Source organism: Benincasa hispida, chromosome 5 (assembly GCF_009727055.1).
Source record: "Benincasa hispida cultivar B227 chromosome 5, ASM972705v1, whole genome shotgun sequence".
NCBI lineage: Eukaryota > Viridiplantae > Streptophyta > Magnoliopsida > Cucurbitales > Cucurbitaceae > Benincasa > Benincasa hispida.
Window position 1 is genome coordinate 39,252,282 of NC_052353.1, and position 17,085 is coordinate 39,269,366.

Consider the following 17,085-nt stretch of genomic DNA (forward strand, 5'->3'; position numbering starts at 1 on the left):
ACCTTGTTATTTTCCGCTACCATGTTTCTTTACCTATATAGTAAATTGTATTTTTAAAAAATTTGTAATATAAAATCAATTATTTATCTAAAGTAAAAAATTCAATTTATAAGTGAGCTAGATGCTAGTGATGGCCTTTTGGTAAAGCCTTATCTCTTATTAGAATTGGCATATAAGATTTTGGCAACGGTGGTCGGGCGCGGGCTGGGGGAGGGTTCCCCGTCCCTATCCCCGATTGGAGATTTTATCCCATTCCCCGTCCCCGTCCCCGCCTTGACGGGGTCTCCCCGTTTGAGGAAACGGTCCCCATTCCCCGTTTTTCCTTTTTATTTTCCTCCCATAAGGATTTTTTTTAATTTTTTTTTTTTTTTTTGTAAAATCTATCTTTGATTTGGTTTGGACAATTAGTTAGGCTTAGATTGGGATAAATTAAAAACTAAGCTAAATGTAACAAAAGTTAAAACTTAATATACTATATTATATATATACTATATTATATATACGTAGGAAAGAGAGGAGAGGGAGACGACAGAAAATATATCTTAAAAATTCTAATATTATAATATAGAAAAAAATATTTAATAAAATGCTTAATTGAGGCGGGGCGGGGTCAGGGATTCCCCTCCCCATCCCCGCCTGTCCCGATTTGAGGGACCTTAAATGGTCCCCGGTTTGACCCCATCCCCGGTCAAACCGAGCATTCCCGTCCCGATCGGGCCAGTTCGTCGCAGGAATTTTGTCAACCCTAGTTCGATAGTTTTCTTTGTTGCACTTTGGATATTAGAGATATCTACCCCAAGGCCACTTGCTAGAATTGTTATTAGTTTAGGAGTTCTTAAGTTTAAGTCAGCCTAAAGAATAGGTACGAAATCAACCTTTTTCTATCATGATATCCTCTCTTCAGCTGACCCGATGTTCTGTAACATCCGTGCCAGTTTATTAAAATTAAATCACACATTTTGTGTTTAATGAGGACTTTTTTGTCAATTCTGAAATTTAGTGGTGTTTAAAGGAAAATTTGTTGAGATCTTTTACGTCGCATTATTTAACTTTTAAGTCGATGTCAAAAATTTGAAGATTTTATGGGTGAGAATTGAGTTATTTAGAAATTTGGATTTAAAGAGGAAGAGGAAAGATTTTTAATATATAGTATAGTTATAGTTATTTGAGAATTCATTAAAGCCGGAATATTTTGAAAACAGAATTTTGGAAACAAATTATGGATTATAGTTTAAGGAAATGATGGAATTTATTTTCGGACAGAAACTGAAAGATTTATTTTTTTTGAATTTGAGAAATTGAAATTTGGAAGAGATAACTACGTATGATATAAAATAAATGGAAAGAATACTTAGTAATATATATATATATAAATTTCTCCCTCGAGAAGATGCTAAACAAGGAATAAAAAAAGATGAAAAAAAAGAAGAAGAATTTCATCTTCCTCTCTTCATGAAGAGTAACCGCCGGACAAACCCTCGTTCCCCAGCCGAGACTCAGCTGCACGTGCACCGTCAACCCTGCGCTATCTCGCGTCCGAGTCGGCCGTCAAATTTCGATCGTATCACGTCGTTCACTCAAGCACCCTAGCCACCTGGCCTGAGGTGTCATCGCATCCACGCCGCTTTTCACACAGCAACATTGTGTCGCGCCTGTCCGGCCGTGTCATCTCGATCGAAAGGCCAACACCACCACCGCTAGCCCAGCGCGTGCCACTCGTTCAGCCGCCAATTTGCGTCAACCGCGATGACTGCTTTGCAGACTCTGTTCATTACGCGCAGGGGAGGTTTTTGTTCGCCGGCCGGTCGGTTCTCATGATCTGGCCGACGCCCACCACGATTTTCGCCCATACGATCACTGCCGTTTGGCGGTTTTTGCCGAGTTTTGAGTTTGGTGTAAGTTTTTTTTTTTTTTTGGTTTCTTGACGGTTCTTGATTATCCATTTAATAAATTTTGGCCTAATATTTACCTATAAACTTTGGGTGTTCAAATTTCAAGTTTCAAGAGAATCTTGAGCTTTTTGATGTTTTCATTGTCGGTGATTTAAGTTGATCTCATGGGTTTTTCGGTTTTCGTCGAGCAAGGAAGAGCCTACTTTACTAGTTTCTAAAGTTGTGATTGGAGGTAAGTAATCTTAATCGCTGAACTGCCACGGGCCAGGCTTTTAGTTGTATGCTAGCATGATAAGTGTATGTTATGGTAAATGTTAGCATGTTTTGATATTGACAGTATGACCCGGAATCAAAGTATGTTCTGGCACAAATTCTGATTTGTTTTTATATACACACCTAAGTGCTTGATCGTTTAGTATGTGGATAGTATGTGTTTTCATATGTCCGATGTCTGATCTGCTGGTGTTGAGGCATACTTGCATGTTGTGGATTTATGATATAAGTTATACATGGATGATGTATAATATGTTATTAAGAATTATGTGTATGTGATGAAGCCATGGTATCAAGGATTTTTATGTATGTTTTAGAACCGTACAATGTTGAATTATAGCACGTTAAGACTGTGTGAATATCCTCATTGATTAGTTAGATGCTCACCAGTTTGTGTTTTCTTCGGGATTCACCAGTTTGTGTTTCTTTCGGGATTCACCAGTTTGTGTTTCCTTCGGGATTCACGCAGTTTGTGTTTCCTTCGGGATTCACCAGTTTTGTGTTTCCTTCGGGATTCACCAGTTTTGTCTTTCCTTCAAGATTCACCAGTTTGTTTTTCCTTTGGGTTTCACCAGTTTTGTGTTTCCTACAGTATTCATCAGTTTTGTGTTTCCTCCGAGATTCACCAATTTTGTGTTTCCTCCGAGATTCACCAGTTTTGTGTTTCCTTCGAGATTCACCAGTTTTGTGGACATACTTAACTATAATAGGATAAGACTCAGTTTCTCATCTGTTATATGTATTTATATGCCATATGCGAGTATGTAGAGGACATAGATGCCTAGCCTGACTCCAGTGGTGGGGCTACTTACTGAGTATTTCATACTCATTCTTTCTTATGTTGATGTTTCATGTAAGGGTAGAGATGCACCAGCGATGGCACAGTGGAATTCATGATCGAGCCACTAGGACTAGTTTTTATGCTTTTGCATCATGAGATTTAGAGTTCTTTTCATATTTCTCTTAATATTTAGTTTTGATGTTTGAAACTTATTATTAAGAATTGTTTTTCATATGTATTTATTAACCTTTATGATTTATAGGTACCCTATTATTGTTTTTAACAATTGCATTTAGTAAATGTCTTTTAAACTTCTCTTGTTTTAATTAGCATTTATTTCAAATAACTGAGCGTCGTTTTAAATTCTTTGCATGCATTTATTTTAGTAACGGCCTTACCTAAGTCCTAAGGGTTCGGGTCATTACAGTTGGTATCAGAGCCCATGTTTTGGGTTTTATAGACTGACTTACTATGTAAGTCTAGATTGTCCCTGTGGCCCATGAACAGATTCCTCGTCATCGCCAGGTACGTCTTATCAATTAGAAGTTTTATGTTAGTTGTGCATTAAAATATTTGTTTAACTTACATGCACCAGTTATGTTCTAATGCTAGGTCAGTGACTCGTTAGAAGTTATTATAAGAGGATTATCAGGTACGACACTACAAAAGGAGAAAAAAATAAAATAGAGTAAATTATGAGATCACTTGGCACTAGTTAATCTCATGGAAATTATGTTAGAAACGAACAAATATATACCTCAGTTCAGCAATATTAAAGGTTGATGAAACTATTACAGTTATGAAAATTTAGGAATGAAGGTATTTAAATATTTAAGCCAAAGAATAAAATTTTCGAGACAAGAATTGATCAAGGACTAGTGTTATGTTTTGTGTTGGATAGTGCAATTGGTGGTAATATAAATACACAGGTCAGTGCTCAAGTATAAGGTTAAAAGTTGTTTTATGAATAAGGAGGAAAAGAAAAAGGGTCTATAGATTTATTAAAGGTTTTGAGATATTAAAAACCCAACATTTTGAGAGGAATTTTAGAAAGGATTCATAAGTCATAATCATTTGGGTAATACTACGACTTGATGAACTAGGTAAAGTATGTGTAATGATATAAAGAATTCTTTTGGAATATCTAGCTAGGTAGATGTCATTAAAGGAAGCTAAAATAGTTGGACATGATCTTGGACTTAAAAGGAGTTTAAGCAAGGTGTTATTTGTTTAGGTTGAAGGATTATTTTAGTATACCTAGACTAAACCAAGAGTCTTATTGTGTTAAAGAGATCCAAGTTAGACTGATTTGAAGAAACAAAAGTCTTTTGGAGTTTAAACATATGCAAATTAGCAAAGAGGAATTCTACAAGATGGAAGTTCTTAGTGAGAGAGATAAGATTTATGGAGGAGTTAAGTAAAATATAATTTAGTAAAGAGATTATGTTCCACATGGAAAGTGGAAAAAAAAAAAGAGGTTTCTTGAATTTAGTGGTTTTATCAGAGATAAGTGTGAATGAGAGAAAAGTATCCAAGAAAGTTTACTCTTTTGGTAAGAGAAAAAAATTTAATATGTTCAAAACTCCTAGTTAAGTATGGTTTGAAGGCTTGATAAGAGGGGTTACAAGGTATTTGTTTTGGTGTAAAAGAAGAATACCTCATTATCATGTGGAACTTTAGGACAATATGTGTTATATGGAAAGATAGCTTATGTACGTGATTGGTATGGAACTTTATTTTAACACAAGAATCTGTTACCGAAATAGAAGGTTGAGAAGGGATAAGTTAAAATGGAGTTACTAGTAACAGTAGATGTTCGAGAACTATTGATATGGTATATTGAGGCTTCATTAGTTAAGACATAAAACATTAAAGGCATTAGTAAGATTTAAGGGATTTTGACTTTGTGTGCAAGTGTTGGAAATATGAACTAGCAAGACCATCAATTTGATTGAAAAAGGAACTTAATCCAGCTCGAGGTAGACAAAAGTGGTAGATGTACAAAAGTAAGTAAGTTGGATCTTCCAATATCACCATTGACATAAAGGATAGACTTGTAACATAGTTGAGTTGATAACAAGAAGTTGTTATAGGTGGGTTGGGAGCGGTACAGGATAATATGTTTTCTCTTGCATGGGCAATAAGTTAACTAGCTCTAGGGAGTACGAGTAAATCAAGCCATTACTTATGAATCAAGAAGGTTTTATCGTAAAAATTGACTTCAGGGATCAATCATGGTTATTACGAGGTTATGAAAATGTGTTATCAATTGACTGGCACTTTAGCATCCATGGACATCAAAACCTCATTTTTAGAGGGAATTTTAGACTCATCCACAACAGGGTCTAAGTAATGATATGAGATTGTTTTAATGCTAAAGAATAATACGAGGATTGGCTCAAGCAATTTTTATAGCTCATGACAGCATAGAGCCTCATGATGAGTTTCTCATGAATGTGAGACTTAATTAGACAGAGTTATTCTCAGACATGTAGACCCTAGGAAAGACATCACAGTTGGCGCTTCTAGAGTAGAAGAAGTTTTCAGTTGACTAGATTTGTTTTGGTACGTATCTTCAGATGACGCATTATATAGTATGACCAGTTTCTTCACTGCTCATATTTTCCCTGTGACATGGTAGACTCAGATATATATTTTTAGTATATAAGATTTTCTTAACTTCATGACCGTTTTCACAGTTCTCGACTCGGGCGTGTAGAAGTGTTGCTAATTTTCAACATCTTAAGTATCATAGTTATTTATGGAAAGGGTTGTTACACTTTTTTTGGTACTAATTTTAGCTATGTCAAACGATGACCCTCGTTTTGTATCTAGTTTCTTTTTTAAGAGTCTCCAGTTAGCATTGGGTACTCGATTGGATTTTGGTACAATTTTCACCCATAGATTGATGGTCAAATAGAACGTCTGAACCAGATATTAGAAGATATGTTGTGCGCTTGTGTACTAGAGTTTTTAGGGAGTTGGGATTCTCACTTGCATTTAATGGAATTCGCATATAATAATAGCTATCAGATTGCTATTGACACATTGCCATTTGAGGCTCTATATGGAAAGAGTGCAAGTCTCTAGTATGCCGGGGTGAGGTTGGTGAGAGGAGGTTGCTAGGTCCTGAGCTAGTATAGACCATGAATGAGGCAAAACAGAAGATCAGAGCTCGTATGCAACCAGCTCAGAGTAGACAGAAAAGCTATGCCAATGTGAGACGGAAGGACCTGGAATTTGAGATTGATGATAATGTGTTATTAAGGGTAGCACCTATAAAAGGTATTATGAGGTTTGGCAGGAAAGGGAAGCTAAGTTTGAGGTTTATTGGGCCTTTCGAGGTCTTAGAGTGAATTGGGCCTGTAGCTTACTGATTGGCATTACCTCCAGCATTGTCTTCAGTTCATAATGTCTTCCACATTTCTATTTTGAGGAAGGTATGTGACAAATTCGTCCCACGTAGTTGACTTTGAGCCATTGCAGTTGAATGATAACTTGAGCTACGAGGAGAAGCCTGTAGAATTTCTCGCCAGAGAAGTAAAGACGTTGCGCCGCAGGGAGAGTGCGCTTGTGAAAGTCCTGTGGAAGAATCATCAGTTCAAGGAGGCCACTTAGGAGTGAGAGAATGAGATGAGGGCTCAGTACCCGGAGCTTTTTCAGGAATGATCTTTCAAGGACGAAAGTTCTTTAAGGAGGGAAGAATGTAACATCCTGTGCAGTTATAAAATTAAATTCAACATTTTTGTTTTAATTGAGGACATTTTGTCAATTCTGAAATATAGGGTGTTTAAAGGAAAATTTTGGATTTTTATGTTGCATTAATTTAACTTTAAGTCGATGTCAAAATTGAGATTTTATGGGGAGAATTGAGTTAATTTTGAAATTTGGATTTTAAAGAGGAAGATGAAAGAATTTTAAATATATATAGTTATAGTTATTTGAGAATTCATTAAAGCAAATATTTGAAAAGATTTTGAAATTTGGATTTAGTTTAAGGAAAGATGGAATTATTTTGGAAACTGAATTTATTTTTTTTTAAAAGTTTGAGAAATTAAAATTTTGGGAAGAGATAATATGTATATATAAATAAAGAAGAATATGTATATTTACATACATATATATATATTATATATATTATAATATATATATATTATTATATTAAATTTCTCCCTCGAGAAGCGTGCTAAAAAGGAAAAAAAAAGAGAAAAAAAAGAAGAAGAATTTTCATTTCTTCGTGAAGGAGTAATGACCGCCGAAACCCTCTTCCTCCAGCCGAGACTCAGCCGCACGTGACACCGTCAGCCCTCGCCAACTGCGTCCGAGTCGCCATTCACTTTCGACCGTTCACGCCGTCGCTCAAGCGCCCTAGCCACCTACGCCTGAGGTGTCATCGCATCCATGCCGCTTTTCACACAGCAACATTGTGCCGCGCCTGTCTGGCCGTCCTTCTCGATCGAGCCATTACCGCTACCGCTAGGCCCAGCGCGTGCCACTCGTTCTAGCCGCCAATTTGGGTCCAGCCGCGATGACTGCTTTGCAGACCTGTTCGTTTCGTGCAGGGGGTTCTGTCCCGGCGACCGCTTCTCAGATCTGGCCGACGCCCACCAGATTTTCGCCCATCGATCACTACCGTTTGGGTTTTCGCCAGATTTTGAGTTCGGTGTAAGTTTTATTTTTGGGTTTCTTGAACGTTCTTGATTACCCATTTAAAATTTTGGCCCAATATTTACCCATAAACTTTGGGTGTTCAGATTCAAGTTTCAAGGAGAATCTTGAGCTTTTTGATGTTTTCGTTGTGGGTGATTTAAGTTGATCTCATGGATTTTCGGTTTCGTTGGGCAAGGAAGAGCCTAAGCTTACTAGTTTCTAAAGTTGTGATTGGAGGTAAGTAATCTTACCACTGTTTTCGTTGTGTGTAATTTGAATTTTGGATAAAATTTGGAATATAGTCAAATTTTAATTTGAGTTAGATTTGAGATTTTATTCTTAATTTAATTTGGCTTCAGGAATGGGAGGCTAAATTAGGATGATTTGAATTTGGGGATGAATTTGAAATATGTCCAAATCTCGCTTGAAGATACATTTGAGGAGAAAATCGACATAAAAAAATAATAACCTTTGACAACAGCAGAATCCTAATTTGATTTTTTTTTTTAATTTAATCTGAAATTAGGATAAAATCTAATAATTCAAACCAAATCTTTATCTAATTTGATTTCCTAATTCATCATGGAACCTGGTGAATCCTCCCTAAAAAGACCCCAAACCCCTTCATTCCTAACTCAAGCAGCTTTGTACAAAGGTAATTAAGAGAAAAACTCTTTTTTTCTTTTTTTTTTTTTCAAATTTTTTCCTTTTCTTTCTTCAATTTTTTTTTATTTCCATTTTCCATCATTTGGATTTTTTTTTTTTTTACTAACTTGCCCCCATTTTTTTTTACAAGAATTAAATCTACTAGTAACTTGCATTCGAGTTCGAGAAAGTAACTTTTTTTAAATCTCGCCAACTCCTTTTGTTTTTTTTATAAAGGTTGAGTCATTTTTTTTAAGGTAATGCCCCGATACGTGGTCGTCGCCTTGACACACATAGGGATGACCCCAAAAAGTTCTAGACAATCTTATTATATCGCCACTTCTTGATCAACATAGGGATGACCCCAAAAAGGTCTAAACAACCCTATTACATCACTTCTTGATCAATATAGGGATGACCCATAAAAAGTCTAAACAACACTATTACATCATTTCTTGGTCAACATAGGGATGACCTTAGAAAGAGCTAAACAACGCTACATCACTTCTTGATCAATATAGGGATGACCCGGGAAAGGTCTAAACAATCCTATTATATCACTTCTTGATCAACATAGGGATGACCCTAGAAAGATCTAAACAACCTATTACATCACTTCTCGATCAACATAGAGATAACCCCGTAAAGGTTTAAACAACCCTATTACATCGTCACTTCTTGATCAACATAGGATGACCCTGGGAAGGTTTAAATAACCATATTACATCACTTTTCGATCAACATAGGGATGACCCCGGAAAGGTCTAAACAACCCTATTACATCATCACTTTTTTATCAACATAGGGATGACCCTGAAAAGATCTAAACAACCCTATTACATCGTCACTTCTTGATCAACACAGGGATGACCTCGAAAAGGTTTAACAACCCTGTTTGATCAATATAGTGATGACCCCGGAAAGATCTAAACAACCTTATTACATCACTTGTCGATCAATATAGGGATGACCCTTGAAAGGTCTAAGTAACCCTATTACATCGTCTCTTCTTGATCAACATAAGGATGACCTCGGGAAGGTCTAAACAACCCTATTACATCACTTATCGATCAACATAGGGATGACCCTAAAAAAGTCCAAACAACTCTATTACATCGTCACTTCTTGATCAACATAGGCATGACCTCGAAAAGATCTAACAACCTTATTTGCTCCACACCGGGATGACCCTGGAAAAGTCTAAACAAATCTATTACATTGTCATTTCTTGATCAACATACGGGTGATCCCAGAAAAGTCTAACAATCCTATTTGATCAATATATGGATGACCGTAGAATGTCTAAACGACCCTATTATATCACTTCTTGATCCACTATTATATCGTAGCTTGGTTCACATAGGGATGACTTCGAAAAGGTTTTAAAAAACCTTATTATATCATTCTTTGATCCAACTTTAAATATGAGGCAGATACGCAATCAAGTTTTGAAGATTAGGCGGATATGACATCGAGCTTCGGAGTGGAGTTGGGTAGACTAGACTTAATCTTGCATATGAGGTAGAGTCAGGTAGACTAAACTTAATCTCACTTATGAGGCAGAGAGGCGGACCGGACTTGATCCCGCGTTTGAGGCATAGTTAGACAAATCGAACTTGATCTTGCAGATGAGGTAAAACATTACAGACCAGACTTGATCTCGCATATAAGGTAAAACCTAGCAGACCAGACTTGGTCTCGCATATGAGGCGGATCCAGGTAGATTGAACTTGATCTTGCAGATGAAGCGGAGCCATGCACACTTGACTTAATCTTGCATATGAAGTGGAACCATGTAGATCGGATGTGATCTCACATATGAGGCAGAGCCATCCAGATCAGACTTGATGAAGTAAAGTCACATCAAACTTGTCTTTCCACCAATTGCATCGGACTTGATTTTCAATCCTCCGCATTGGACTTGACTTCATCTTCCACATTAAGCTTGACTTCACGACTTAAACATGAAAATGGCATTGTGAAGCCTCCAAACTTGAGCATGAAAATGGAGCATCGATGAAACCTATAACTGGAAGATGGAGAAGCATTGACGAAGACTTTGAACTCGAAGATGAAGGAGCATCAACGAAGTCTTTGAATTTGAAGATAGCACCGACGAAGTTTCTAAACTTGAAGATGGAGGAGCATCGATGAAACCTCTGCACTTGAAGATGGAAAATGCCATCGACCAAGCCTTTGAACTTGAAGATAGGGAAGCATCAACGAAACCTCTAAACTTGAAGATGGAGAAGCCTCAACGAAGCCTCTGAACTTGAAGATGGAGGAAGATCGACGGAGCCTCTAAACTTGAAGATGAAGGAGCATAAACAAACATCTAAACTTGAAGATGGAAGAGTATCGATGGAGCCTCTCAACTTGAAGATGGAGTAAAGGTACATGAAATTCGAATGCGAAAGCGGGATCGTCTCAATTTCGATTTTACACAGATTTGAAAATTTATAGAATAATAATTTAGTAAAACCATAAATTTTACAACATGTTTATCACAAAAGAGGGAATTAGGGAAGAATAAAAAACTTACCATTGAAGAACAACTTCTGAATAAATCCTCCTTCCATCCAATCACGAACTCTTCGATGAGGACACCACCAAGCAAAGCCTTCTGTATTCTCTTTTGGGTAGAGAATTGGCAGGAGGTATGGGTTCCGGTTTTTTTGTGAGGGAGGAGAAATTTGAGATGAGAAAAAGAAAAATTTTCTCTTCTCTGTGTTTTTTAGAGTAATAAGAGAGATCATAAAGAGACTCTCACATCTATGAAGAAGACAAAGAAGATGTCAAAAACTGAACTGCCCATTCTCCACACAAGTTTGATTGAGAGAAATTATCGGGGGGAGTTGTAATTCTCTCCCTTTAATTTTAAAATTAAATTAATATTAAAATAAATGTAATTTAATTTATATATATATATATATAACTTATTATATGTATATATAACTATATGTTATATCAAATATAACACATAACCTATAGTTTTCATATTGTATCAAATACAATATAACCTATAGTTTTATTTCACTCAATAATGCATGGTATTTAATAGAAATCACATTTATTAATTATATGAATCTCATTCATATAATTAATCTTTAAATCACATTCAAATACTTAATTCCTCTCAAAATAAACTTTATATTATAATGTATCAAATACATTATATTAATTATATCACATATATTTAATTAAAATTAATTATATCATATATAATTAATTCTCTCAATTAATTTGAATAATTCAAATTAATCCAAAATTAATTCTCAACAATTCTTGTTAAGCTACAAAAGGGACCTTATGGACCTGTAGATTGAAACTTCAATAGTACTTGAATAATTAATTAAACCTCTTTAATTAAATTATTCAACATCTATTAACTGTCAGTCATTCGACTAAAGACCGACAACTACACTCTTCGCACTACAGATATTTTTTTGTGAACATTGGATATAACCAGCCAACAGTGGGATGACCCTTCATAAATTGCTCGTAAGTACATCGGGCAAAAATTACCATTTTGCCCCTATTGTTACATCTAACTTCTTACGCATCACTGATCCCTCTAATGAACAATAAGTCATAACCGAACTATGACCAAATCCCTTTCGGGCCAAGAGAGGGTGTGGCCACATAGTTCAAGCCCCAGTATCAACCTTTTAGGGAGCAATTTATCTACTTAGCCCGACATTAGGGAAGGAGTGAATTTCGTCTTGTGTATTTGTGTTTTCAGTTGCCCAATCAAATGAATCCCCAAAATGGTAGGCATATTGAGTCGGCGATCTGGCCACTCTCACCCATGCAAATCAAAGGACCGCCTTCATACGTAAGAGTTCACAACTCACTCAAGATTCAGGTTATATCATCTATGGTCATCCTGGGGAAACGTAAGTATCTACTATTAACAACATTATATAATGAGACTAGTCATTTCATAGTCTAGTCTTATACAAACTCTTTATATAGGATACTCTCGCTAACATGTCTCTACATGAATCATCAAGATTAGATCATTTGTAGCACTTTTCAACCCTTGTAACATCTACAAAGCAGGTCGTATCCGTAATGGCACCAGAATAAGGTATCAGGCCTTATCTATCTACTACAGACTGTTTAAGTTATCATTTAAACATGATCCACCTGTATGTCTCTACATACATGTTTAAATTACATAAAATAACATAGGATCTTTGTTTATTGGATTGAGTGTATGCTTATAAAATAACAACTATTTTAATAATAACAATTTATTTATACAAAGTTTATAAACTACAAGAATACAAGAGAGATTTAGGACACCAATCCCAAAAGGAGAAGCATCGATGAAACCTTTAAACTTGAAGATGGAGAAGCCTTGACGAAGCCTCTGAACTTGAAGATGGAGAAGCATCGATGGAGCCTTTTAACTTGTATATGGGGAGGCATCAACGAAACCTTTAAACCTGAAGACGGAGAAATCTCAATGAAACCTCTGAACTGGAAGATGGAGGAGTATTTACGGAGCCTCTGAACTTGAAGATGGAGGAACATCGACGAAGCCTCTTAACTTGAAGATGGAGAAGCCTCGATAAAGCCTTTGAACTTAAAGATGGAAGAGCATCGATGGAGCCTTTGAACTTGAAGATAGAAAAGCCTCAACGAAGCCTCTGAACTTGAAGATGGAGAAGCATTGACGGAGCCTCTAAACTTGAAGATGGAACAGCATCAAATAAGCCTCTTAACTTGAAGATTGGGGAGCATCGATGAAACCTCTAAACTTGAAGATAGAGAAGCCTCAATAAAGCCTCTGAACTTGAAGATGGAAGAATATCGATGGAGCCTCTGAACTTGAAGATGGAGGAGCACTGACAAAGCCTCCGAACCTGAATTTAAAAAAGCATTGGAAAAATTTATGAACTTGATCTTGAAAAACATCTATAACTTATTGTACGCATCCAATCTATGTAGCATCGTGCAGATGACACACGTCTTCAATTTGTTGTGTTACCCTTAGTAGGGATGAACATCTTCAATTTGTTATGTCACGTGTAGGGTGATTATGCCACTTCTTTTTTTTTAAAGTATTTTATAAACTGAACTTAAATTTATGTTGCCTACGTACCCTTGAAGAAATGGATCAAGTCATAATATAGTTCGAATGCTTTTTTTTTTTTTTTTTTACTGGATTGAACTTAAAGTTTCTTTCAAGCTGCCTACTTACCTTTTATAATGAATAGGGATCAAGTCATAACGTAGTTCAAATGTTTTTTTTTACTAGACTGAACTTAAAGTTTCCTTGAAGCTGCGTACGTACCCTTTATAATTGATAGGGATCAAGTTATAACGTAGTTCAAATGTTTTTTTTTTTTGGTTTTTTTTTACTGGATTGAACTTAAATTTTTCTTCAGGCTACCTACTTACCCTTTATAATAAATAGAGATCAAGTCATAACGTAATTCGAATGTTCTTTTTTTACTAGATTGAACTTGAAGTTTCCTTCAAGTTGCCTACGTACTTTTTATAATTGATAAGGATCAAGTCATAATATAGTTCAAAAGATATTTTTTTGGATCATTCACCTTTTAAACTCATGCGAGCTAGGAGCACCATGCAATTTATACTCTTACGATAAGGAGTTCTTTACATTTAAACTTCAAAAGCTCTTGCTTCATCATGACTTTTATCATTCTATTCATTTGTTGGATTCTATACTTATATCAACAGACAACTTTCTCTTCATGTGTGAAGGGACATGACTGTAAATCTTTTTGTCATTGTTTTCTTCATGAAATGGTCTTGTCTTTAAGGTTTCATCTTTCTTTTATGTTGATCGCTTGTCATCTTGAGATGATCAAAAGCAGATATTGAAGGTCGATCTTTCTTTGATGTAAAGATACTTAACCTTTTGAAGGCTGAAGTTCAAGTGGAAGTAGACGTTGGACATTGGTTTCCTTCTTCTATAGTGGTCATACTCAATCTTTGGAAGACCGAAGATCGAATATTTGAAGGCTTGATACAACCAAAGATAGAGGTTCTTTCCTCAATTCCTTTTGAGTCATCGACTTCATCAGCAGTTATATGATTGTTGTTGACTTCCACTATGTTAACAACGTGGCATACAATAACTATTGATACCTCTTCTGGACGATTATCGAGGAAGTTCCTTGGGAAGAATTCAAACAAAGTCACCGGCCGTTGAAGTTGAGAGTTTTCGTCTTCTTCCTTAGCTGGTTTAAGCTTCCATGCCTTCTTTTTCTCTTTCTTTTTATGAGTCTTGTTCCTTTTTCTATAGCTTCGATAAGAGCATGACTCTTTTTTGGTGGAATTTGACCATCTTCTCTTTCGACGAGTGACAAGGATTCACCCTTTGTCATTATCTTCAATAGACTCATCTTTCTTTTGGGAGTCTGTCGCTTGATGCTTCCCAAGCTATGAAGGATGCTTATGACTGGTGGATAAAGGCCAACGAAAAGGCCCACGTCTACATCTTTGTGAGCTTATCTGAAGTTCTTTCTAAGAAGCATGAGGAGGAGATTATGAAATCTTTTCAGGAGATGCTTGGACAACCGTCCTATCAGCTCGACCATGATGCACTCAAATACATTTACAACTATCGCATGAAAGAGGGCACATCTTTTCAGGAACATGTCTTATACATGATGGTCCAATTTAACGTGGCAGAGGTAAGTGTAGCATTCATAAGCGAGCGCAGTTAGGTTGCATTCATCATGGAATCTTTTTCGAAGAGTTTCCTACCATTTCACAGCAATGCGATGATGAACAAAATCCAATATAACCTTACCAGTCTCCTTAATGAGCTACAAAATTACCAATCTCTTATGAAAAATAAAGGACCATTTGAAGGAGAGGCAAACATTGTCCATTCCAAAAGGAAGTTCCATAAGGGTTCATCCTTTAGAACTAAGTCGGTTCCTCAATCTTCTGCTATGTAGAAGATTTAGAAGAAGAAGAGAGATAAGGGGAAGGCTTTCGTCGCTGCTGTAAAAGGCAAAGGAAAGGCCAAGTTGGTCGATAAGTGCAGGTGTTTCTATTGTGACATGGATGGACATTAGAAGAGGAACTGCCCTAAGTACCTCCCTGAGAAAAAGAAGGAAAAAGAAGATAAATATGATTAAGTTGATTTAGAAATGTGTCTTGTATAACATGATAAGTTTGCCTTATTACTTGATTTGGGAGCAACTAATCATGTTTATTCTTCTTTACAAGGAAATAATTCCTTTCAGCAACTAGAAGAAGGTGAAATGACGATCAAAGTCGGAACGGGAGATGTCGTTTCAACTAGTGTAGTAGGAATTGCAAAGTTCTTTTTTAGAGATAAACTTGTTTTTCTTAAGGATTTGTACATTGTACCAAGAATTAAGAGAAATTTAGTTTCTATCTCTTGTCTACTTGAACAATCCTACACTGTAAATTTTGAAAGTAATGAAGTGTTCATTTTAAAAAATGTCGTTCTTATATGTTCAGCTAGATAAGAAGATAACTTGTATGTATTAAGACCAACCAAAGCAAAAACAATCTTAAATCATGAGATGTTTAAAACTGTTGAAACTCAAAGTAAAAGGCAACATATTTATTCTAAAAGTAACAACATCTATTTTTGGCACTTAAGACTAGGTCACATAAACCTTAATAGTATCATGCCTTTGGTAAAGAATGAACTTTCAAATGAGTTAGAAGATGATTCATTACCACCATGTGAATCGTGTCTTGAGGGAAAAATGACCAAAAGATCTTTTAGCGGAAAATGTTATAGGGCCAAAGAACCCTTAGAATTCATACATTCGAATCTCTGTAGTCCAATAAATGTAAGAGCTCGAGGAGGATACAAGTATTTTATTTATTTTATAGATGATTTATTAAAGGTATGGTTACTTATACTTAATGGGGCATAAGTCTGAAGCTCTTGAAAAATTCAAGAAGTTTAAGGCTAAGGTTGAAAACCTATTAAGTAAAACTATTAAAACACTTCAATCTGATAGAGGCGAAGAGTATATGGACAAAAATAGTGTATTAGAAAGGAGAAATAGAACCTTGTTAGACATGGTTCATTCGATGACGAGCTATGTTGGGTTGCCTAGCTTGTTTTAGGGGTATACAATAAAGACTACAACTCACATCCCGAATAATGTTCCTTTGAAAAGAGCATAAACCTAGTTTGTGCTACTTCAGGATTTGGGGTTGTTCAACACGCGTGTTTGTGACAAATCTTAAGAAATTGGAACCTCGTTCAAGGTTGTGCCAATTTGTTGGTTACCCAAACCCAACAAGAAATGAAAGGTGGTCTTTTCTATGACCCACAAGAAAATAAGGTGTTTGTATTGACCAATAATATTTTATTGGAGGAAGACCACATGAGGGATCACAAACCACGTAATAAGTTAGTATTAGAGGAAGCTACTGAAGAGTCAACAAGAGTTGTTGATGAAGCTGATCCTTCAACAAGAGTTGATAATGGAGCTAGTTCTTCAGATCCATCTCGTCTTTCTCAATCGTTGAGAATGCCTCGACGCAATGGAGGGTTGTATCACGACCTGACTGCTACTTGAATTTAACTGAAATTCAGGTCATCATACTTGATGATGGCATTGAGGATCCATTGTCCTATCGACAAGTAATGAATGACGTAAATAAGGATCAATGTGTTAAAGTAATGGACCTTGAAATGAAGTCAATGTACTCTAATTTAGTATGGGAGCTTGTAGATCTACCTGAAGGGGTAAAACCCATAGGGTGCAAATGGATCTATAAGAGAAAGAGAGATGTGCTAGAAAGGTACAGACCTTCAAAATATTGATCAGCCTTGTGTATACAAGAAGATCACACTACAAGAAATAA